Source organism: Ornithorhynchus anatinus, chromosome 4 (assembly GCF_004115215.2).
Source record: "Ornithorhynchus anatinus isolate Pmale09 chromosome 4, mOrnAna1.pri.v4, whole genome shotgun sequence".
Lineage (NCBI taxonomy): Eukaryota > Metazoa > Chordata > Mammalia > Monotremata > Ornithorhynchidae > Ornithorhynchus > Ornithorhynchus anatinus.
The window spans coordinates 16,136,969-16,163,295 of NC_041731.1; the positions used below are offsets into that span (position 1 = coordinate 16,136,969).

At 42.9% G+C, this 26,327-nt stretch overlaps 1 non-coding gene across 1 annotated transcript; it reads left to right on the plus strand.

The window, feature by feature from the left end:
- Window positions 1-5,544: 5,544 nt before the first annotated feature.
- Window positions 5,545-5,682, plus strand: LOC114811952. Its single transcript, XR_003759647.1, has one exon. It is a non-coding gene; the product is annotated as a small nucleolar RNA SNORA7 (small nucleolar RNA).
- Window positions 5,683-26,327: the final 20,645 nt, after the last annotated feature.

Genomic DNA, 26,327 nt, shown 5'->3' on the forward strand with positions numbered 1-26,327 from the left:
CTCTCCCTCTAAACTGTAAGCTTATTTTGGGCAGGGATCATGTCTACCAGTTCTGTTGTCTTGTACTTTCTCAAGATTGTTCCGCACGCAGTAAACACTCAATCAAATCTGTTGATTGATTTTGAGTCATTTCTGTGGTAATTTATTATTAACTTCTCTAGAGAAGCATTTAATAAGTGAAGAAAAAGGGACAAGAAGTGGTAGATTCACAAAGGAACAAAATGGCTACCTTTTGTGGCTAGGCCAGGATTTCTCAATGAGCATGAAAATGTCCCCATCAAGTCAGAGTGCTACCCATGTACATAGAAAGGCTGCTTCAACAAAGGGCAGAAAAAACCAGTGTGCATATAGTCATTTGAATCATGCTGAATATCAAGAATCAAATTTCTTCTTGACCGGATTGGTTGTAACTATAGCAATTGGATATCAAGAATTGTTTCTCTTTTCATTCAGTTTGACACAGTTGACTCTATGCATATTGGCAAGGTCGTCTTCAGTTTTGTTTCGGCTTGAATACTCTCAAAAAATAGCTTTTCTCAGAAAGGCAAAACACCACAATAGTAGTTTGAAGCTGTAGCTTTCGATACAAAGTAATTTCAGAAATCAGGGGTAGTTTTATTAACTTCTATTGCACAACAAAAGGAAGAAAACGGTCACTTACAATTATCGAATTTCATGTTCAAATATGATATTGTGGTGCTAATTATCAACTCTGTTTTAAAAAATCTGTTTCTCAGCAGCCTGTTCCAATGCCAGTTCTCTGGTCAAATTGAAAACCAGTTATGCAACCTGGAAAATATCAGCTTGGACAGAACTGGAGGTCTGGAAACATTAACAAGCTGTAAGGGTCATAAGGGGCCTGTCATTTCGATCAGTGGTATTTATTGAGTGCTTACTGTGTGCAGGGTACTGTTTCTCCTTTTATGGAAATTCTTTTGGGGCAAATCACAGACCTAAGCACAAGGGAGGATTATTTACAAAGATTTTAAGAAACCTAAGTTACAATATGACAATTAATTGTGGAATTAACTTGGCTCTATCAATTACAATTTTTGAGCGGGTTGCATTATTTTGTTGGAAGGTAATTATAAATCTGTAGGAGCTTGGACTGAGTTTCTTTGGGATCTAAAGATGTTTTTGGTGACTACTGCAGTGAAAAATGATGTTAGAATACCATCCCCTAATCTTCCCATCAGAAAACAGAAAAGAATATTGAGTAGCACCCAGCATGGCGTTATGGATGGGGCACAGTTGTGGGAGTCATAGGGACCTGAGTTCTAACCCCGGCTCTGCCACTGGTCTGCTGCGTGACCTTGGAAAAGTCTCTTAACTTTTCTGTGCTTCAGTGACCTCATCTGTAAAATGGGGATTAAGATTGTGAACCCCAAGTGGGAGAGGGACTATATCCAACCTGCTTTGCTTATATCCACCCCAGCATTTGGACAGTGCCTGGCACATAGTAAGCGCTTGACAAATACCACAGCTATTATTATAATTCTTATCTCCACTCCCCCACTGACTATTCTAAAATGAACTAGCTGAACTGAGTTCCATCTGCTCGAGCTTGGGATAGAATGCCCCGTTATAAATGATGGACCAGCTGAAGTTTGGTTATAAAGACTTGGGGATTGAGAACCTGCATGAAGTCCCATTACACGAAGGGATTGAGTACCATGTTGGAGTTCTGCATTCACGTGCTCATAGTCCCACTGGAACAAGCCAGTAGATGGGCAGGGATGCAGCCCATTACAAATTTTACATATAACACCTGTTTACAGTCAGAGCGTCCACAGCCTACTTCCAATCCCATGCCACCGTTCCAGAGACCAGCGGGAGGACGCCAGGATAGCCACTTCCGTAGCCACTGAAGCCCCCGTAGCCCAAGTTAGCCAGTTATTTTCATGATTCCTAAGAGTTGGCCCACCACGCAAGAGATCGGGGCAGAGAGAGGAAGCTGGAGCTAAAGGAGTGAAGTGTGGGGTCTGGGCTGTAGTAGGAGGTCAGTGGTGTGAGGTAGGATGGGGCAAGTTGAATGATGCTTTAAAGTCAATGGTAACCATTTCTATTACAATAATACTGCTTTTGTCTATTCTGCTTATATGACTTCCAGCAAAGATGTGATGTGTTTCGGTGAGTATTACTCTGATGCTGGTGTTCTGGTTGTGTGACAGTTACTGTACTAAGCACTTCCATTAGATTGGATAAATGTCGAATACAGTGCTTTGCCTATAGTGTGTGCTCAACATTCGTGATCCTGCTGCTGCTAATGATGATAATTAATGATAACAATAATAATAATGTTGGTATTTGTTAAGCGCTTACTATGCACGGAACACTTTTCTAAGCGCTGGGGTAGATACAGGGTAATCGGGTTGTCCCACGTGAGGCTCACAGTTAATCCCCATTTTACAGATGAGGTAAGTGAGGCACAGAGAAGTTGTGAGATAATGACCATGATAGGCTATTAAGAGCTTTGCTGTCCCCGAGGAATTGCCAATGGTAGTTTCCGCCCCTTGTTTAGAGGATTCCTGAAAAAATGAGCCATATAAAAATATAGCCCTAATGGTTTGAATAACTGAAAGTTTATTGAATCATTTTATAGGCTCTTATAAATTATTTAACACTGGCAAATAAGAATGAGTGAGTGAGAAAACAAGCTTCTGGGCGGGGATAAATTAATGAATAGGGAAGCAAAGACAACTTGTTACCCAAGAACCAGAAGCAGTTGGGGCTCTGTCAGTCCTGCAAACCCACCAGGGGTTCCAGCTGTCCTAAAGAGACTTGCCTCATCAAGGGATTTAGCTGTGGCCTTGACTTATTCTTACAAAGAGACAAAGTTGCTAATGGGCTGTCACTTCTTGCTGCTGCCCTGTCCTTTCCACCCTACTGTGTGTGATTGTTTTCTGGACCTTATTAGGAACCCCTGCCTTATCTCTGAGAATGGAATAATCTCTGTGGCAATTAGCCCCTTCCAAGTTTCCCCTTTCCTGAAGTACTTGACCATCTTTAATTGGCTACAAACTTGTGTTGTCTAGACTACTTTTCTTCTTAAAGCAGACCTGAAGCTGTTAATGTAGTCAGAGGGCATAAACCATCTTGGGACACATTTCTTTAGGCAAGAAATGAGTTTAGAGGACAGAAAGTCTTTCCGTGTGTAAACTCAATTTTAAAAAATATATCTCGAATTCCTTTTTCAAATCGGTTCCTGTGATTTTAAGTCAAAAAAAACAACTCCTAAGTAAACGTTGACCTAGAGATTTAACCTCTCAAAGGGAATGTGGTTACTGCCAAGATAGAATACCTGGAGTTTAATTATCCTATTTGTAGTGTTTTTAAGCTTATCAAATTGCTGTTCTCTGATGCTTATTAAGATAAACAAGGACAAATCATTCTGTTTGTTTTAGGTAGTAAGTAAAATGTTGGAAGTAGATGAAAGTCATAGTTTTACATAGGTTAAAAAGCAAATGACAGTGTTGTCCTAGAATAACTAAATTTGGATTGCAGTTGAAGATTGGGTATTGTGTTTTTGGGTACTGTCTTTTCCAGGCCCTTAGGACACTTGACCCTCTCATCAGTGGATGTCCCACAAACAGAACGGATCCAAAGTTCAAAGCCTAAAGCGTGTTTCCCAGTTCGGATAATGGATAGAGCACAGGCCTGGGAGTCAGAAGGTCATGCATTCTAATCCTGGTTCTACCACTTGTCTGCTGTGTGATCTTGGGCAAGTCACTTTACTTCTCTGTACCTCATCTCTAAAATGGGGATTGAGACTGTGAGCCCCATTTGGGACGGGGACCGTGTCCAACCTGATTTGCTTGTATCCATCCCAGCACTTAGTACAGTGCCTGGTCCATAGTAAGTGCTTAACAAACACCACAATTATTATTGTTAATATTATTACTAATAACATAGTAATTATTACTAATGATATAATAATAATAACCAGGGAGGGACTCCTGGAGGACCTTGAAGTTGGGGAGAGAAGTGTTCTCCTGGGTGGGAAGGGAGAGAGACTTTCAGGCAAAATGGAGGATGTGAGTAAGAGGTTGATGGGGAGAGAGATGAGAATGAGGTTCAGTGAGTAAGTTGTCTTGCGAGGAGGAGAGCGTGTGAGCTGGGGTTTAGTGGGAAAGGGAAAGGGGAAGAGAGCTGATAGGGTGTCTTAAACCTACTGTTCAGGAAACCCCCATTGATGTGGAAAGGAGGAAGCAACCACTGGCGGTTTTGGAGGGGTGGAATGATGTGTGCCAAACCAGTTTTAGGATGATGACCCACACAGTAGAGTGAAGAATGCACTGGAGAGAGGAGAGACAGATGGTGAGGAGGTGACAGGTAATTTTAAAAATCCATCTCCTCAAAAGGCCAAGATCAATCCTTACCCTCCCGATTAAGTCATTCCCTCAGATCCCTTAGCACTCATTTGAATACAGATATTTATTTATTTACTTTCTTTACTCTTTTTTCTCCTAATCATTTGGATCTCTGTTCTTGCTCTTTAGCTATAGAAGTAGTAAACATATTTATTGAGCTCTAACCGGCTGAATGTTTGTGATATGTTTCCGCGTAATGGTAAGCCCTTGATGAGGGGGTTGTGAGAGTTCCTTCCGTTGTAAATACCCAACTACCTCTCACATCACTGCAAACAGAATAGTTGCTCAGTAAATGTTACTGCTCTGCATAGGTTTGCTGGGAGTTGGAATATGTATTCCTTCTCCTCTCTTTGTCTTTGTTCTGTCACTGAGAGGGGAAGGGAAAACGAGCCAATTTGTCCCGGTATTTAGAATCCCTGGTGTTCAATACAGTTTCAAGTGTCCATCCCTATTCATTCATTCATTCAATCGTTTTTATTGAGCTCTGTGTGCAAAGCATTCTACTAAGTGCTTGGGACAGTACAGTAGAACAATAGACACTTTCCCTGACCACAATGAGCTTACGGTCTAGAAAGTTTGCAGTCCTTAAAGGAAGATCATACCCTCCTGACCCACACCCCGAGAGACACCCTCCCAAAGCCTATCACCCACTATCGCAGCTCCCTGACCTCTGCTCCCAGCTTGCCCTGCACACTACAGGGCCGCCTGCCTGGGCTTAAGCCTCTGCTCATTGCACCCTGTACATCTTAAGACCACGTGACTTCTCCAGGAATCCACCACCCCACTTCACAGCTCTCAAAGCCCTTAGCATTCTCCTCTACTGGACCATCACGCTGCCTCCCCGGCACCCCGCACCAACTCTTCTCCTCTGCGTCACTGAGGAACCTCCATCCTGACCTGCCCTGTTCCACCCTGGCAGGATGGAGAAAAGGAGCTGCAGCTGGCATCTCTTCCACAAAACCTCAAAAAGAATAAGCGGCTGCTGATATAGTGGTCACGGTTGCTGTGAGGTCTGAATTGTGGGAAGTCTGGAATTGTGCTCCTCTAGCCACAGCATCTTACAAGTCTTCATTTTTGTCTTTATGCCTCCTCAGTGTTTTTGTTTCATCTCTTCCTCTACATCTGTCACCGGTCCCCTCCCTCTCTTTTTATTGTTAGAGTGTTAGTCCCCTGAACTCTCTCAGGATCACACCTGGAGAGTTTCCAGTACTTTACCAGCCTCGACTATGGGAGGGAGAGTCAAGCAGGGATCTGGCCATTCCATTCCTTGCTTGGACATTGGCTAGTGAGTGGAAGGTAATCTGCTGCAGGTAAAAACTCACCTTTGCTGGGCAGCCGCAGCGCAGCAGAGAGTTGAGGGCTGACACTCGTCTACTGTGCGGCAATAGTAAACCACTTCCGGATTTTACCAAGAAAACTATGGATCCACTATCAGAATGATTGCAGGCGGAGGTGGGGGCCTTCTGGGAGAAATCTGTCCATGGCATCGCTATGGGTCGGACTTGACTCGACAGCAAACGACAGCAGTAGACAGCAGAACCCCCTGAGAGAAAGGGATCTAATTTCTATCTGTGTCTTCTTTTCCAGCACTTAGTTCAGTACTCTGCACAAAGTAAGTGCTTAATAAATACGATCACGACTATCAAAGAACTGAACATCCTCTGTAACGAAGAGAGAGTTTGCGTTTACAACCCAACCTCAAAATGTCACTGCTCTCTACATATTTCAGCCAAAAAGGGATATGTCCCCTGCCGATGGCTATTGAGACAATGTTAAGTTTAAAATATAGGCTGGGGGGAGGAGAGCACATCAAAATGTGTTATATTACACAAAAACTTGGAATCAAGAATTTTTGAAAAAATGTTTTGTCTCTAGGCCATGCCACGCTTTCAAAAACCGGTTGGGCTACATTTTATACTTCAAAGGAAACGAGCATGAAATATGAACTGTTCTTATTCGGCAAAACTAGATTAAATGATGCTGAAAAACTAGTGATGCAAACATTTTCATTCGCATAGTTCCTGCCACCCATCCAGATATATGAAAAGGAATAAGCATTTCTGATTCAGTCAGAAGTTTAATTCCAATTCAGATAGAAAACCTTCCCAGATTGTGAATATTACATATTGCTGTTGCACGATGAGCGATGGATAGATCAGCTAAGCTCCTTTTTGCCTGTATTATTCTGTAGCCTGACACCTCAAGTCTTCCTTACATTTCCCCTTCACAGTCCTGCGTGCTTTTTATCTGCACTTTCGCTTCTAATCATTTTCCTTACCCCCTCCTAGATCTTTTCTTACCAAGCTTTGAACGTCAACTTTCACATTTATTTTTTTTTTAAATGCAACCACAATTCTTTCAGGATTCTACCTCCTATCTAGATGGGTGGTCTTGTTTTTTGTATGCAGACATGTTGAGAAACTCTGTCAAGCTTTGATGGTAATTAGCCTTTTAGAATTGCTCATTAAGAAGTAGATTGTCACTCAGCAAAACAGATGCAGTAAAAAGATCTTTGGTTTGGATTGTAAAAGCGGAATGCTTCAAATTTCCTGGTGTATCAAGCTTCCTGAGTAGCTTCATGGCTCAGATCAACCTGGAGAAGTTTTCTGGCTCTGCATTACCCATAACCAGTTCAGTTTGGAAGCAATTTCTCAGAACTTTCTTTTTGCAATCGAAATAAGCCAAAGAAAGACGGGTGTGTGATGTAGAACCCCATTCAAATTTTTGGATACTCAAGCTACAGTAAGAATCTAGTCATCATCTTTCACTTAAGGAATTGTAACAAAAAGGATTTAGCTTAGCTCTATTTGTAATGTCGAATGGAATGTATTAGGGCTGCTAAAACTCTACTACAGCCATTATTAGCTGAACCACTGACCAAAATGAAAGATAAAAGGGGGAAAGAAAGCAAAGCTCTACCAGAGTGAGGGACATAAGCAAACAGAAAGACAGCCTCAAGGTACCTACTGTGTGCCATTTCATTCATTTAATAATGTCATTCATTCCAGTTTGGAACGAGATCAACACCACGGCCTAAGAAACTAGAATGTCTGCATCGCTCTTTGTGAAAATTCTTAGGATCGATAATCCTATCCTGCTTAGCATTCTCCTGCCTTTATGAAGAGTGCTTTATGATCTCAAATATCCAGGAAGATCGGAAAAGCCTTTGATATTAAGTCTTAAATAAGGCTCCCTCTGAATAAAGCGCCCAGTGCATTACTGCTCGGTGGATCTGTGTGACCTTCTGGCAGTGCAACATTTGATTTAATAGGATAACTTGGGCTTCTTAAGATATAGCTCCAATTTCTTTCAAGCCACGTACACACTGGGAGTTTGAATCTCTTCATGAGACAAATGGAGAGGAAAGTGGAAAATGTTTATTGTCAGAGGTGTGAGTGTTCTTTTATTAGTGAGGATAAATCTTCTCCATGAAGATGGCCAAGTTTAGCCATCCCTTACTGAACATTCCACTAAATCCAATGTCTAGGAGTACTTATTTTCCTCAGTAAATTAGTGATTTATGTTTCAGTCACTTCCAGGTTTGTGTTTTTTACGTTCTGGTTCTGGGTCATATTTTTGTCTATTTCTAATAGAGTGGCCCTTCATCCAGTTTTATATGGGACAGTCTGATGTTTAACTGGCCTGACCCTTCCTAGTACAGACACCTTCCATTCCGGAACCTATATTCTCAAGGCTGACCCTACCTTTCCCCCAGCTCCTGCTGAGAAATTCTGAGGCTCAGTGGTAGCGTTTATGTTCAGAGGAGACTGGGAGGGGAAAGCGATACCTCTGGAACAATTGAGGGGGGTTAATGATACCTTTTAGAAGCAATCTATTATGGGGGGATGGTATTTGGATAGAATTGGGTGGTCTTCTGAAAAATCCGCAGCCAGATGTTGTTATCACTTTACCTCCCTTAAAGTCTTGAGGCCTGGTATTTTTGAGTGCCACCCCTGGCCACCTTAACGTCCAAGATAAAAAATTGTTTTAATCCAAAATGCCCCATAAACTGGCATACTCACTGAGGCCAGACCCTATTTTCTCCTTCGTACTTTCTTCTTAGTGCCTTGAACAGACCCTTTCCCCAGTGAGTGCTCAGTAAATACCATTGAATGAACTGCTGAATAGAACAGTTCAGTTTATGGTCCTTTTCACTATCCAAAGAACCAGCTGTAGGACGGACTTTGATGAGTTGTTTTCTCAATTGATTTATCAACAGTCTAGAGATCCAAGAAGCTATTTGGTTTCTATGTGCTGAAGAAACTATGTGGTTTGTTCAGCGGGATAGCTCACTGATGAGTCTTTTGGGAAAGGAGTCGTGCCCTTTTCCTGTGAAAAGGGAATTTTAAGAAGAAATCTAGTTAAGCTATGTTGATGATATTAATAATATGTTCCTATAAAAATCCCTTAGACAAATGTCTCTCTCAGACCCCTTTTTGGTTTAATATTCAGAAAATCCCTAAAGGGTGGTAGATTTCAGGATTGTTTCTTGGAGGATCCAACAGAGAACCTGATATGCCCTTAATTACTATTATTTTATTGATGAAGATAATCTTTTTGTGATACTTGTTAAGCTCATACTAAGTGCCAGGCACTGTACTAAGCACTGAGGTAAGTATAAGACAATCAGTTCTTGACACACTTACCGACGGTCACAGAACAGACAAATGATAGAACCAGGATTAGAACCAAGGTCCTCTGACACTCCGGCCCGTGCTCTTTCCAGTAGGCCACGTTGCTTCCCAGTTTATGAAATAGAGAATTAAAAGTCAGAGAAAAGCAATGTTGCTCCTGTATTTTATTTCATAGGACTAGTACTTGGAAAATTAGGACAAGACCGAAGGAGGTTAGAAAGCAGGAAAATGTGGTGTTTAAACACATTTGTTTTATTTTGTTCCTGTGGACCTTTTTTACTTTTCCCTCCAAAATGTAAGCTCATGTAGGCAGGGAATATGTTATATTGTTATATTGTACTCTCCTAATAATAATAATAATAATGGTATTTGCCAGGCTACTATACTATACTATAGTATACCTAAGTGCCGGGGTGTATACAAGCAAATCGGGTTGGACACAGTCCCCGTGCCACTTGCAGCTCTCATTCTCAATCCCCATTTACCAATGAGGGAACTGAGGCCCAGAGAAGTTAAGCAACTTGCCCAAGGTCACACAGCAGACAAGCGGCAGAGCCGGGATTAGAACTCATAACCTTCAGACTTGACTCTTCTCTTTGTCCACTGCAAGTCCTGGGTCACTTAACTTCCCTCCACCTCAGTTTCCTCATTTTCAAAATGGGGATTTTATACTCATTCTCTTTAAAAATAATAACTGTGGTATTTGTTGAGCATTTATTCTGTGTCAAGAGCTGTTCAAAGCTCTGGGGTGGAAACAAGGTCATCAGGTTGGACACAGTCCCTGTCCCACGTAGGACTGACAGTCTTAATCCCCATTTTACAGATGAGGTAACTAAGGCCCAGGGAGTGAAGTGACTTTCTCAAGGTCACACAGCAGACAACCGGCAAGGCTGGGAATAGAAGATGTGTCCTCTGACCTCCAGGCCTGCAGTAAGTATTTCCACTAGGCCCCTCTGCTTCCCCACGCTCCTCCCTCCCTCTCAGGCTGTGAGGCCCATGTGGAAAAGCCAGTAACTGACGTAATTATACCCCAGTACTCAGCAGATAATACTGTGCTTAACAAATACCCCAATTATTATTATTAATCGTTCCACCAATCTGAACTCCATTAAGCATAGTTGGACTAAGGGTTTCAGAAAAGCAACTGGCAATGAGAGTGAGAGTGGAAACCTCTCTGTTTTTCTGCCTCATCAGCATTGCTTGGAGGAAGAAGTTGTGCTACTTTGGTAAGTTTGCAAGGGGAAGGGAAACAGCATTTGCTGTTTTCTGCATCCTGTGATACTTTGTATCCGTATCCAGTGTCATCCAAACTGGCAAAGTCGGATGCGTGGCCACCGGGAGTATAGACTTGGGACTCTCATTCATTTACAGCAGTTATGTCCAGAAACGTTTTACCCAGAATTTCACTCCTTTCCAGGAAAATTGGGGACAATGAGGCCTAATGGAAATAACACTGGGTTCCAGTCCTAGGTTGCGCATTATTCATTCAGTCGTATTTATTGAGTGCTTACTGTGTGCAGAGCACTGTATAAGCACTTGGGAAAGCACAGTACAATAAACAGTGATATTCTTTGCCCACAAGGAGCTCACAGTCTAGAGTGGGGGAGACAGACATCACTACAAGTAAATAAAGTTACAGATATATACATAAGTGCTCTGGGGCTGGGAGAGGGGAAGAGCAAAGGGAGCAAGTCAGTATGATGCAAAAGGGAGTGGGAGATGAGGAGAAATGAGCTTAGTCTGGGTCGGCGATGAGACAGGAGAGATCGAGTCACAGGGAGAAGGTTAGCACTGGCTCACTTTATGACCTGGGTCAAGTCATCTGACCTCTCGGAGCCTCAGTTTGCTCATCCATAAATGGGGTTGAAATCGATTACGCGCCTCACATGGATCTGATCTCGAAACCTTGTAGTAAACACTCAAAGCTGTTTCCACTATAGCTTTGGGTTTCAGTGCTTTGCAAAGTAAGGAATATCGAGCCTGGTAGAAAACCCGATTCTCACCTTGGATGATTAAAACAAAGTGAAAGGTCGGTTCTCTGAGAAGAAGGCTTCCGTGAAGAAAAGACAAAATATATTGCTTGTGGCCATGAAATAATGAGGTTTGAAGTAGAGTACAATTTAGAGTAATAATTTTGTTATTCCTTTTCCCTCCAAAATGTAAGCTCATGTAGGCAGGGAATATGTTTGTTACATTGTTATATTGTAGTCTCCTAATAATAATAATAATGGTATTTGTTAAGCACTTACTATGTGCCAGGCACTATACTAAGTGCCGGGGTGGATACAAGCAAATCGGGTTGGACAGTCCCCATCCCACTTGCGGCTCACATTCTCAATCCCCATTTTACCAATGAGGGAACTGAGGCCCAGAGAAGTTAAGAAGTTAAAAAGAGTGCAATTTAGAGTAATAATTTTGTTATTCCTTAAGTAGTTACTATGTGCTAAATGCTTACCTAAGGTTTTTAGATCTGACCCACATGGGGCTTGTACTCTATTTCAACCCTATTAAGAGACCCCACATTTCACCTGTTTGAATAATTTTCATCTCTCTACCTGTGGGGTCCCTCTGTATCAGCCTTGTTCCTCTCTGGACCACTGTAAACTGCTGTCTAAACCTAAGGGAATATTTAAAACTGAAGGAAGCTTGAAGATCTGGTGTGCTAATTACTATTTTGTAGAAATGTCCTAGGCTTTCGAGACTGGTGATTTTAATGAATGATAGTGTGGAAGAAAAAAAAAATGTATTTTCTCTCTGAATAAAGGAAATCCCACACGGACAGCTTTGAGCATTCCTGGTGGAGTTAATGGCCGAGCACCGGTTTTCCAGTTGATCATTATGCTCCAGGAAATGACTTGTCCTCTGCCACAGATGCTTTGGGAATTGCATTAATATGCAGTTCATTATGCTTTAGTTCACAGGGTATTGTTTCTTTTTGAACCCACTTAGTGTTTGCCTTTTCTCTTTCCTCTTGGAACAGGCCGAGCTGAGGGCTGGAGAGAACCAGAGCAAATGTCTGAGGTGAGATGGGTTTGGAAGGAATCTTTTTTTCCTCTTCTCAAGAGGAGAATGATTGAGATTGACAAATAGAATGCTTAGTTAAAGCATGAAAGCAGGAATCTATTCACCGAAAACTCATCGAACACAAACTCAAGTCAACAGGAGGAATTCATAACACTGCACACGCATGGCAGTTCAAGTATCAATCACTTCCTCAGTTTTTTTTTTTAAGCCCTGGTTAGATGTCGGTGATCTAATAACACAGGGATTATGAGTTGCGGAAACCAGATGCTCTCAATCTGAGAGAGTTTTTATTTTTGTTGATGTGAAAGGTTATTCCTTTAAAGAGGTTTAAAAATGCAGTTAACAATCATTTCGGTGTCCCCCCTACAAACCGAAATAATCAAATAATCCAAATTTTATAAATATTTTTGCTCCAGTTTTAGTATTTCCTGTTACAGTAAGAACAGTTCAAAAACACCAAAATAATCAGGCAAGTCTGACGCACAACAAGCAGAAATAATAATGATAAGAAGAAGAAGAATTATAGCATTTGTTAAGCACTGACTTTGAGCCAGGCACTGTACTATGTGCTGGGGTGGATACAAGCAAGTTGGGTTGGACACAGTCCCTGTCCCACATGGGGCTGAGCATCTCCATCTCCATTTTACAGTTGAATAATTGAGGCACAGAAAAATGAAGTGACTGGCCCAAGGCCACACAGCAGACAACTGGCAGATCTGGGATTAGAACCTATGACCTTCTACTCCCAGGCCCATGCTCTATCCACTATACCATGTTGCTTCTCAGTAATAAAATTATGGTATTTGTTAAGCACTTACTACATGCCAGGAACTATACTAAGTAAGCACAGGGGTGGAATCTAGCAAATCGGATTGGACACACTCCCAGGTCCGCAGGGGCTCACACTCTCAATCCCCGTTACACAGATGAGGTAACTGAGGCTCAGAGAAGTAAAGTGACCTACCCAGGGTCACACAGCTGACAAGCAGCGGAACCGGGATGAGAACCCATGACCTTCTGATTTTCAGGCCCATCCTCTTGACATTGGCTTCTGTGTGTGAAGCACCATACTAAGCGCTTGGGAAAGTACAATGCAGTAGAGATGGTAGACATGATCCCTGACCTCAAGGATCTTACAGTCTAGAGGGGGAGACAGACATTAAAATAAGTTAGGGGAAGGGGAAGAGGCAGAGTATAAGGATAAAGAAATAAGTGCTGCAGGGCTGGGGGTGTGGCAAATATAAGCTTTGAGAAGGTAGTTATAATAAGAACTGTACAGGTCACTGCAGGTAGCAAATGCACCCTGAGGCAAAATATATATAACCCAATGAATTTTCAGTTGAATATATACATCTTTCAGGGCATGTTTACACAAGATTACAATCTGACCATCGGGAGTATCATTTCTGAAACCAAAGGACCAGATAAGTGAAGATATCAATCAATAAATGACATTTATTGAATGCTTACTGTGTGCACAGCCCTGCATTCAGCATGTGGGAGGGTACAGTATGATAGAGTTGATAGATCTGAACCCTACCCTCAAGGAACTTACAGTCTAGTGGATATCTGTAACTCTGTTTGTCATTACTAGTCTAATTTTGAAGAGGTGCCACAGCAGCATAAGACACACGTCAACTGTATTTAGGGCCTGGAATTCATTTCACATTTTAAAAACTGGTTTAGATGTGGTCACTAGGTTTTAAGAAAATCAGTATAATGAATTTCAGTGGGACAGTAAAAAGATGAAATGACAATAGTCTTTCACCGTATTGTGTTTTTGAGGCCTCTGAAGAGCAAAGAATCTTTTGGAACAAAGTTTTCCAATTCAGGTTGATTAATGCCTTTATTGAAATAGGCTATTTACTCAGTGGTCCACTGAAAATATATTAATTGACAGAGAATGACTGGCAGTTGACTTCCGAAGATTAGTCCTTGTATTTATCATCCCAAAACTTCAGCTCACCCAAAAAGCCTCTTAGAAACTCATCATTTTCATTAAATGAAGCCTCCTCAGTCAATGCTGAATTGTTTCAGACTTTTCTCTTGATAAAGTGGTTTCAATTTTGCCCTTAGGTGGCCAAATGCAGCCAGCCTTTGGGCTTTTGGACTTACTGAGAATTCTGTACGGCCCCTGAGTTCTCTTCTGGATTTATTTTCTCCTTCTAACAAAAAGGAACTGAGAAATAAATATGTATTCTAGCCCTCTCTTAATAAGCAACAACATTTCTAGGCATTCGTCATGCACAGTAATATCAAATACAGTGGATATAGTGTAACTGTTTTTGCTTCTCCGAAATCTGCCTTTGAAAAAGAATGAGAGAGTTTTCCCCCTTGTTTTAAATAACGCCTTCTGACTTCATCTCCTTCCATATATTCCCTTGCCTGGTAGTAACCTCCTCTCCCCCCTCCGATCTCCCTCTTCACCTGCCCCCTCCCACTTCCCTGGGGAATTTAATCTCAGTGAATAGAACCTTCAGTCTTCAGCAAAGGATAAATGTTTTGTTGAATTCCTGGTTTGCTTTCACTGTATAAATCATTACTGAAATTACCCCAGTGGAGTCTACAATACCACTGTTCACGAACAGACAGGAGGAAATTCTACCTTGTGAAAGTAATTCTGAATGCAGGTGGCAAAGTAGGGTTTTTATTTTTTTTAAGGCAAACACCAACAAGGGCACCCATTTTTTAGATAAAATCACTCCACTCCCTTCACTGGGGCATTAGTCCAATTTACATGACGTGCCAAATAAGCCTCGAGTTTATGAACAATTCTGGGTACTTTTGCAAGTCATCAGGCTAAAAAGGTAAGGGAGTTACCTCACTTCATAAATTCATGACTTGGAAAATATAGTTAAAAAGTCAATTGGCCAAAGCTATTTTCTGAAATTCATTCCAAGCTTTCTCTTCCCTTTCTCCCTCTCCCTCCATCACGACCCTTCCACCCTGCTTCCTATCTGTTCCCTCTCGCCAGAAAAACGTCCTAGACTGAAAAGTTTAATTCCAAACATTAGCTCAGGGCTAGCTTTTCTAAATGATTTGGAAATCCTTAACCAGGAGAAGTTCTGAAAGCAATAAAAATAACATGCACTCTAATTCCAGTGGGGATATTATCCGGGGTTACCGTAAATATGAATAAGGAATAACAATGTCTTTGAAATAGGCACTAGTTACAAGCATCATTTTGAAGTCCTGGAAGCTAGGTCATTTGAAGAATCAAAGAGAGATTACATTTGCAGAATGAAAGCACAAAGAAGCAGGAAATTCCTCCAACGTCTTTTGATTTCTCCAATTCTGTTTTCAATGTTATTTTGTTGAATTGGCTTCAAATAACCATTTGCTCTAGAATTACTCTGGAATTATCGGTTCGCCTCAGTGACAGATTGCTGGATAGCTCTTTCCTTTTCTCCAAAGACAGTGCACCCTCCCCAAACAGAGTGTTTTCCAAGTTATTCGTTTCCTTGTTATAGTAGCCCCACCATTCAGGAATCCTCAAACCCTCCCACCAGGAGAGGAAAGTCTAAGACGCTGGCCCTCTTATTTGCTATTTCATTCTTCTTGGGGGCACATGGTGATCAGTGTGGGATCCGATAACAAAGACGAGAGAGGGCTCTGGTGGGGTAGAGAAGGAGGGAGATAGAGGCAGAGACAGAAAGTGACGCTTCAAAATCGGCAAAACGAGCAGCAGCTAAAAAGGTTCCAACCTGTCAGGGCTGAAAAGACCCAAAGGTTAAGCTTCAGCAGGCTGGGGCTTGTATTTACCTGCTGCCTGTCAGAAGGGGCTGGAAAGTTCAGCCAACGTTTGCTGCGGTTGCTGACGCTGCGGCTGCCGTACAATTAATATCAAAACAAGAAGGTGGCTATGGTGGGATTCTGGCCCTGAACTGGAGGAAGGAGGCTGAAGCCGCAGGAACCTGAAGGTTAAGGTTCCCGATGGCCTGCACTGTGAGTCTAGCTTGCCTGGAAGATGAATTTTGCACAGTGCCCTTCAGTGGCCAACGCCTGAGAGAAGCAGATGAGACCGTGTTCATGATCCAGGTAGGTGGAAAAGGTAAAGACATTAGAGAGAAATCGGAGAGGAGAAGGGAGATGGAGGGGAAGGTTGCCCCATGGTTTCATGAGGGGAAGGGCGCTGTGAGAAGTTATCTAATATCCACTAAATTGCATCTTTGAAGAATGGTTTCAGATGTGATTTCTTTCTTGGTTTATCTGGTTCGCAGCAGATCATTAAATGCGTGTACATCCGAATGAAGAGTGAAATCCTGCAATAGTAGTTAAAATGGCGTAAAATTAGTGGTAAATTCTTGGCCTCTGAGTATATCTGAGTTGGTACCGTGTGCTTTAGAGGACAGAGAGAGAGAACCATGGAGGAGGATGGGTAAAGCCCTTTCCTAATTTGTTGTAATGGAAGAGGCAGCTAAGTGCTACAAAGTGATGACTAAGCCCCTCTAGAAGGGTACAGCTGAAGTAATAGCTCTTGGGGCGTCAGGGCCATCAGGATCGACCTTCTTCACCTACAGGTTCCAAGTAAAGTCCACAGCCTTGATTCCCTTAACTCACTGAAAAATAGCTGACTATACCACAACCTTGGGAGTACCAGCATGGCCTACTGGCAAGAGCATGGGCTTGGGAGTAAGAGAGCGTGGGTTCTGATCCCGGCTCCACCGCTTGTCTGCTGTGTGACCTTGTGCGAGTCACTTAACTTCTCTGTGCCTCACTTATCTCATCTGTAAAATGGGGATTGAGACTGTGAGCCCCATATGAGACAGGAACTGTCTAACCTCATTACCTTGTATCTTCCCCAGTGCTTAGAGCAGTGCTTAGCATAGAGTAGATGTTTACCTAAGACCATAATTATCATTATTATTTATTATTACTTTTGAACCCATGAATAGCAAAAATCATCATTAAAAATACAGGAAATACTTCTAGCTCAAAATGACTTGAGCTGAGAACTTAATAATAAAAATTTTTATTAAACACCTCATTATTTGTTAAAAACTGGGGTATATATTAGACAATCAGACTGGGCACAGTGCTTTGCCTATATGGAACTCACAGTCAGAGGAGTAGGAAGAGCAGGGGTTTTTAATGGTATTTATTAAGTGCTCTATGCCAGGAACTGCACTAAAAGCAGGGGGAGATACAAGTATGGACACAGTCTTTGTCCCATATGGGGCTCCCGGTCTAAATCCTCATTTTGCAGTTGAGGTAACTGAGACATAGAGAAGCACAGGGAAGCAATGTAGCCTAGTGGATAGAATACGGGCCTGGGATACTAATCCTGGTTCCTCCACCCATCTGCTGTGTGACCTTGGGCAAGTCACTTAACTTCTCTGGGCCTCAGTTCCGTCATCTGTAAAATGGAGACCGGCAAATGGAAGATAACCAGGTCAGACACAATCTCTGTCCCACATGGGGCTCACAGTCTAAGGAGGGAGGGAGAACAAGTTATTTCATCCCCATTTTACCAATGAGGAAACTGAGGCATAGAGTAGTTATGTGACTTGCCCAAGGTCACACAGCAGGTCCTATAGATAGCCCTTTGTCTGACCTAGAGTTGATTCATACCGTTGAGTCAGTACTGGAACTAAAGAGGCATCCTTGTGGACTGATGGATGTCCTGAAAACAAGCTAATTCCCTCAGAATGAGAGATGATTTCTTGGCTTGGCCTCAGCCCTCACCTATCGCCTGGGGCCCGTCAGACACAGATGAGGAGAGTGCGGTAAAATTCCCCGGAGAATTTCATCCCTAGCATTTTAATCATTATTGAATTTAGCAGTAATAGGATTTACTAAGAGCCTACTGAATGCAAAGCTCTGCCCTAGCTGCTGGGAAAAAAAGTACACAGATAAGTAGACATGGTTCCCAACACTCAGGGGACTCACAATTGAAGAATAAGGTCGGGGGTCGGGGGGAAGATCGGCGATGGACATGTGAAAAAAAGGGGGGAAAAAACAGCAGAAAAAGAGAAAATGCCAAGGACAAGAATAGGTACTATAAGATATACAAAATAATCGGGCTAAAGGCACAGTTTCATGGTCCTCTCCTTCTAGGTGGTGTTAGAGTTCAACAGTTACAATCTACCCGCTACAGAGCAAGCTTCTAGCAGGCGGGGATTGTGGGTACTGACTCTGTTGTTCATTCATTCATTCAATAGTATTTATTGAGCGCTTACTATGTGCAGAGCACTGTACTAAACACTTGGAATGTACAAATCGGTAACAGATACAGTCCCTGCCCTTTGACAGGCTTACAGTCTAATCGAGGGAGAAAGACAGACAAAAACAATGGCAATAAATAGAATCAAGGGGATGAACATCTCATTAAGACAATAGCAAATAATAGCAAATAAATACAATCAAGGTGATATACATCTCATTAACAAAATAAATAAGGTAATGAAAATATTTACAGTTGAGCCGATGAGCACAGTGCTGAGGGGAGGGGGAGAGGGGGACGAGCAGAGGGAAAGGGGGGAAAAGAGGGCTATGCTGAGAGGAGGTGAAGGGGGGAAGGTGAGGTGAGGTGAAGGTGAGGGAGCAGAGGGAGCAGAGGGAAAAGGGGAAACTCAGTCTGGGAAGGCCTCTTGGAGGAAGTGAGCTCTAAGTAGGGTTTTGAAGTGGGGAAGAGAATTAGTTTGGCAGAGGTAAGGAGGGAGGGCATTCCAGGACCACGGGAGGATGTGGCCCAGGGGTCCACGGCGGGAAAGGCGAGAACGGGGGACGGCGAGGAGGTGGCAGAGGGTGGAGCGTGCGGGGTGGGCAGTAGAAAGAGAGAAGGGAGGAGAGGTAGGAGGAGACAAGGTGATGGGGAGCCTTGAAGCCTAGAGTGAGGAGTTATGTTTCTTGCGGAGGTTGAAAGACAACCACTGGAGGTTTTTAAGAAGGGGAGTGGCATACCCAGAGTGTTTCTGCAGGAAGATGAGCCGGGCAGTGCTGTGCTCTCCCAAACACTTAGTGTTGTGACCTACACAGAGTAAGTACTCATAAATAACCACTGATTGGTAGATTGATCAGCCACTTCCATAGCCACCCCAACCCTGACACTCTGAAAATTTTGAGAGCCTGTTGCCAGTTCATCCTCCCCTCCCTTGCCAGTGGCCAGGGGAATGGCGGATGCAGTGTCTTCTGGAAAATGGGGCTGGCATTCTGGCATCAGGGAACCATCAGGGCTTCCCACAGTCACCTGCCCCATCCCTGCCCCACTGGCAAGTGGTATTCCTCTGCTTTTCAAAAAGTGAGAGCATCCTGTTGGACCAGGTACATCAGTAGAACTGGAGTCATCCCATTCAGTCAGCAGTTTATCTGTTATAGTAATTAGACAATCAATCGATCAATGGTACCTATTGAGCACTCACTGTGCGCAGAGTACTTTACTAAATACCTACACTCTTCTGCGATGTTCATCTTAAGTAAATCCTCCTATTCTCAGATCAGATGAGAAGCAGTGTGGCCTAGTAGAAAGAGCATGGGCCTGGGCATCAGGAGACCTGGGAGCTAACCCTGACTCTGCCAATTGCTTGCTGCATGACCTTGGGTGAGTCACTTAACTTCTCTTTGTAAAAATGGGGATTCAATCCTAAAACTTGTATCTACCCCAGTGCTTAGCACAGTGCTTGACACATAGTAAGCACTTAAATGCCACGGAAAAAGAAAATGAGGGCTAGAGAGATCAATCTGGGAGTCACCCACACAGAGGTGGTAGCTGAAGCCATGGGTGTGGGTCAGCTGCTCAAGAGAGTGAGCAGAGAATGAGAAGAGTAGGTGACTAGAAGAGATGCTTGGAAGCGCTTTCAAAGCCTCTTTGTATTATATGTTCCCACTGCTGAGTATAGTCCTTGATTTAACAAATTCTGTAATTACCATTATTAATATCATTAGGATCATTATTATTAGGGGATGAGAAGCAGGGGAGGAACCAGGAAGCCAAACTGAAAAGAAGCAGTCAGGAAAATTGGAGGAGAACCAGACAAGTACCAGGTCAGCAGAATTGAGGAGGAGGACAGAGTGATCCATTTCATCAGAAGCAAGAGAGAGAGAGAGAGAGAGAGAGAGAGAGCAAGGAGGTCAGGATGTCTTATCCTTTTCAACTTGGCCCTCAGGAGGTCACTGGTGACTTTGGAAAGCAGTCTCGGGGAGTGAAGGGGTTGATAGAGTTCAGAGGGTCAAGAAGAGAAGTGACGGAGAGGAAATTAAAGCAGCAGGTATATATGACCTGTTAGAGGAGTTTGATTGGACACAGTCCCTATCTCATTTGGGGCCCACAGTTTCAATCCCCATTTTACAGATGAGGTAACTGAGGTCCAGAGAATTGAAGAGACTTATCCGAGATCACACAGCAGACAGTGGCAGAGCCTGGATTAGAACCCATGACCTTATGACTCCCAGTCCCCAGGCTCTATTTATTAAACTATATTGCTTCTCCATTAGTTGATTGCAGGTCTCCATAGTTTCTAACCTCTGGCCCCTGTACAAGTGGGTGAGAGAAGATGGGAGAGAACGGGGTGGTGAGGGAGGACAGTGGAAGGTTGTCCGGTCCTGCGGGAGGCCTTGAGAAGACAGGGCTCGCTCACCGTGGCCTTTTTGGTTCATTCATTCATTCAATCGTATTTATTGAGCACTTACCGAGAGCAAAACACTGCACTAAGTCCTTGGGAGAGTACAGGCTCACAGCCTAGAAGGGGGAGACAGACAACAAAACAAAACAATAAATATACCGATAGATGGATTGGTTGATTGGTGACCCACTTAAGATTTAGAAGAAAAGTTTAAGGACAGGAGGATACTTCCAGTATGATAGCTGAAATCAAGGTTAAGAATGCCACGTGGTCAACATTAACAGAGGTTAGCTTGGTAGGGGTGGTATTGTAATTAAAAACTTGGCATAAATTAATCATCATTATTATTACTATGTACAATACACAGGCACATTCCCTGCCCACAATGAGTTTGCTGAGTTGTTCTGAGACTCCTGTGAAACCCAAGGCTCAAAGAAGTATACGTATTGCATTTGTACAGTTGTTGTTCGGGGAGTTTTGGTCAATTATGTTCAATCGAAGTTCCTAGACTGTATTGGCATGGAGTGGAGGAGGAGGAAGGGGAAGATACTACATTGAAAATCGCTGTTTCAGAAACAGCCTGACTTCTTCCTATCGTCTATGACACTTTTAGTCGAAGACCGGAGGGTGAGGGTGGGGGGAGCTTCCTGATTAATCTCTCATCTCTCTCCCTCTAACTCCCCAGTGCCACTTCAGCTTTTCCCCATCACCCAAGCCTGTGAGTTCTCAGTCTCTAAGCTTTTAGGTTCTCATCCTTCTTTCTCTTCCTCATAGCCCTTATATTTACATCTTCATATTGGGTTGATTCCCCCTACCTGTAATTTATTTCATTACCTGCTTCCTCCCAAGACTGTAAACTCTCGGAGGGCAGGAATCACGTCTACTTACTCTTTTATAGTCTGCTAAGTCCCTAGAATAGAGCTCTGCATAGAGTTAATATGCAATAAATTCATTCATTCATTCAATCGTATTTATTGAGCACTTACTGTGTGCAGAGCACTGTACTAGCACTTGAGAAAGTACAATTCGACCACAGAGACAATCCCTACCCAACATGGGCTCACAGTCTAGAAGGGGGAGACAGACAACAAAACAAAACAATAAATATACCGATAGATGGATTGTTTGATTGGTGACCCACTCAAGAAGATTTAGAAGAAAAGTTTAAGGACAGGAGGATATTTCCAGTACGATAGCTGAAATCAAGGTTAAGAATGCCATGTGGTCAACATTAACAGAGGTTAGCTTGGTAGGGGTGGTATTGTAATTAAAAACTTGGCATAAATTAAACATCATTATTATTATTGCAGAATGTGAAATGAAGAGCAGTAGGGTGGCCTAGTGGAAAGAGCACGGGCCTGGGAGTGAGTTCAGAAACAGCCTGACTTCTTCCTATCATCTATGACACTTTCAGTCTAAGACCGGGGGGTGAGGGTAGGGGAAGCTTCCTGATTAATCTCTCATCTCTCTCCCTCTAACTCCCCAGTGCCACTTTGGCTTTTCCCCATCACCCAAGCCCTTGAGTTCTCAGACCTGGGTCCAAGTACGGGCTCTGCCACCTTGCCTGCTGTGTGACCTGGGCAAGTCGCTAAACTTCTTTGCGTCTCAGTTACCTCATCTGTAAAATGGGGATTAAGGCTCTATGTGAGCTCTATGTGGGACCGGGACTGTGTCCAACCCGATCAACTCATGTCTACAACAGTACAGTGCCTGGCATGTAGTAAGCACTTAACAAATACTTTAAAAAAACAAAACTACCATGGCAAATCTTAGTACGGTGCCTGGCACATAGTAAGCACTTAGCAAAAGCCTCATTTTCAATATTGCTAATATATAAATTGAAGACAGACTCTGCTTTCAGGGAGTTTGCAATCTAGATGAGAAAACGTAGACAGACACGAGTATCTACCAAGTTAACATCGAAGACGCACACCATCCTTTCCGTTACCTCTTCCCCGGACAGGTCAATGGAAAATCCCTTAGGTTTTAAATTCTCTTGGTTCACTGCTTCCCCACACTCTGCTCCTGCAGGGAGGAGGCATGAGAAGCAGTGTGGCTCAGTGGAAAGAGCACGGGTTTAGGAGTCAGAGACCATGGGTTCTAATCCCGGCTCCGCCACCTGTCAGCTGTGTGACTTCAGGCAAGTCACTTGACTTCTCGGTGCCTCAGTGACCTCATCTGTAAAATGGGGATTGGGACTGTGAGCCCCACATGGGATGGGAACTGTGCCCAAACTGATTAATTTACATCTACCCCAGCGCTTAGTATAGTGCCTGGCACATAGTAACTGCTCATTATTATGAGATACCCTAGGCCTGCAATGAAGCAGAGTGAACTCTGGCTGGGGCATGGAAGGGTGGCAGGTCCTGATTCCAGGCAAACATGGGGAGGGGATGGGGTGTGTGGGTCTGGGTTGAGGTCGTTCACAATTTGGGGAGCACTGGTGTCTCCCCAGTACCTTGAAGAGGTTCTCAAACCAGGAGCCAGCACAATCTGGGCTACCAGTAGTGACTGTCATTCAGGGGTAGGGGTGGAGATGGGGGCCTCTGAGGCTACTCTAAATCCATCGGAGGCCACCATGGTAACCATCAGGGCTACCAGCTACTCTGCTCCTTAGCAACTCTGCCTTGAGTTATCTGAGTTTTCAGAGAGAAGAGAAGGGAATAGATATTTGAGCAGGAGATTTCATTCTCTTTTCCTTGCCAATTAATTATTAACAGCTAGAAAAATGACTTTCAACCTGTTTCTTCAAATGTTTATGCCAAATATGTTTTGAAAATCCCTCTTGAGAAAAATGGAGGAAGTAAATGGTTAAAAGTGAAAGGTTAAGCAAAGTCAACATCAATTTTTCAGGGCTAGAGGTTTAGACTTCAGATGGTCACAGCTCCACTTCAATCATCTTTTAGCCCGATAATTACTAATATTGCTCCTACTAAGAATAATACTGAGGTGTTACTTTAGGTTTAAAGTTCAAGCCTCATAGCAGGGTAATATAGTGCAGAGATAATGTATTCTGCTGCCTCAGCAACTGGTTTCCTTTTTAAATGCTCACGTGGTTGTTATCCTAGCAATTTTACCAAACAAGATAGAAATAAATATCGTCAGCACTTAAGGAGAAGAACAGCCATAGGCCCTAAGTATTTAGGAAGTTTGTAGTGTGACAGGATGTTCTGGAAACAGAGGTCATAGCCTCAGGACAAGTGTAAACTGAATTCAACATTTCACACTTTTTTGTAATGATTAGATGTGCGCACCAGCTCGAAGGAATCATTTTTTTCATCTGAGAGAGCTATGATTGTTCAGAGTGGAAAATTTGTGGGATATTATAGCACACAATCTTAATTGATTAATAATGATATACACCCGAAAAACAGCATGGCATAGTGGATAGAGCATGGGCCTCGGAGTCAGAAGGTTGTGAGTTCTAATCCCGGCTCTGCCATATGTCTGCTGTGTGACCTTGGGTAAGTTAATTCTCTTTTTTGTGCCTCAGTTACCTCATCTGTAAAATGGGATTGAGACAGTGAGCCCCATGTCAGGCAGGTACTGTGCCCAACCTAATTTGCTTGTATCTACCCCATTGCTTAGTACAGTTCCTGGCACATAATAAGCACTTAACAAATGCTATTATTATAATTAATTCATATTATTATTATTACTCTGTGTCAAGTACTGTTCTAAGTGCTAGGGTAAATGCACATTAAATAGGTTGGACTCAGTTTCTTCCCAACATAGGACTCACAGACTAAGCAAGAGGGCAAACAGGTTTTTTATCTCAGTTCACAGATAATAACAATAATAATGATGGCATTTGTTAAGCGCTTACTATGTGTTCAAGCACTGTTCTAAGTGCTGGGGGGATGCAAGGTAACCAGGTTGTCCCACATGGGGCTCACAGTCCTAATCCCCATTTTACAGATGAGGTAGCTGAGGCACAGAGAATCTAAATGTATTGCCCAGAGTCACACAGCTGACAAGCGGCAGAGCCGGGATTAGAACCCACGACCTCTGACTCCCAAGCCTGGGCTCTTCCCACAAAGCCACACTGCTTCCCAGATTCCCAGCTTCCCAGCTACAGATGAGGAAACTTGAGGCACAGAGAAATTAAGTGACTTGCCCAAGATCAAGCAATTGGCAGAATTGGGATTAGAACCTAGGTCCTCTGGATTCCCAGGCCCAAATTCTTCCCCTAGGCCATTCTGTCTATTTGCCATAATATTAGAAAAGATCCCATTCATTTATCACTGTGTACTTATACTGTGCTACTGTGGATATGGTGCCTTACTGAATATCTGTGCATCCAGTTAGAAAATTTCCCCTGAGTTCCACGAAATGGATATTTCTGTTTATAACTGGTAGGGTTTTTCTCTTCCTTCTTCCTTCTTTCATTCCTTCATTTCTTTCTGTCTTTTTCTTCTTGATTTTTCTTTCTTTTTCTTTCTCTCTTCCTTTCTTTTCTTTGAAGAGTTTCTGCTTCCTGAATAATAATAATAAAAAACTCAAAAAACAAGAGCCTAGTTTTAATCTGTGATTATAGGGTCGGGAAAAGTCAAAAACCATATTTTTCTGAAAGCACAATGAAGTTATTTTTGTGTTGTTGTTGGATTCTTTTTTTCTGCTAAAAATAAAACCCATCTTGCATTTGTGACTTAAGACCGGGCTGGGACATGGACCCACCCAGCCCGTCCCTGATGCCACAGACCAAACACCGGCCTCCAGAGAGAGAATCCAGACCTCCGGGACAGTGGCGCCCCATTCCTTCCTTTCTAATCACAATAATGATGACATTCGTTAAGTATTCTGTGCCCAACACCGTGTTAAGCACCGAGTTAGGTGCAAGGTAATAAGATCAGGCGTAGTCTCTGTCCAACATAAAGCTTATTCTCATTAGGAGGGACAACAGGTATTTCACCCCCATTTTGCAGAAGAGGTAAATGAGGCATGGGAAACTTAAGTGATTTGGCCAAGGTCACACAGCAGGCTAAAGGCAGAGCAGGGATTATAACCCAGGTCCCCTCACTCCCATACTCATGTTCTTTTCACTAGGCCATGCTTCTTCACCACCCTCACCTATCTAACTGGCTGAGAATTCCAGTCCACCAATATCTGGTGGAGATTCCAAACATGTGGATGTGGATGTAGGGTTGCCTGGGCAAAAGATCACACATAAATTGGGTCTTTCCCTAATTCTCTCTCCCTTCCTTTCCTCTTTATTGTTCGGAGCCCAAACTAGTTTACAATGTGCTGCATCTTTTCCTCTCTATTTGCTTGTTGCACTCATTTCCAAGCAGGGACAGAGAAAACAAATTGCACTCCCCAAAAATCAATTCCCACATTCAGATTCTCTCAGGACAAATGCTTGTCTGTGGTTTTTGGCCAGAGACCTTCGTTTCCTTAAGACATAATTTTTCTCATAATAAAATTTCACAGAGGTAGCATGGCGTAGTGAAGTAAGCAAGGGACTGAGAGTCAGAAGGTCAAGGGTTCTAATCCTGACTCTGCCACTTGTCTGCTGAATGGCCTTGGGCAAATCACTTCACTTCTCTGTGCCTCCGTTACCTCATCTGTAAAATGGGGATTGAGACTGTGAGCCCCACGTGGGATAGGGACGGTGTCCAACCCGATTTACTGGTATCCACTTGGCTTAGTACAGTGCCTGGTACAAAGTAAGCATTTAATGAAAAACACAATTATTATTATTATCTGCACAAGATTAGCATCCCTCCCTCCTTTAAAGA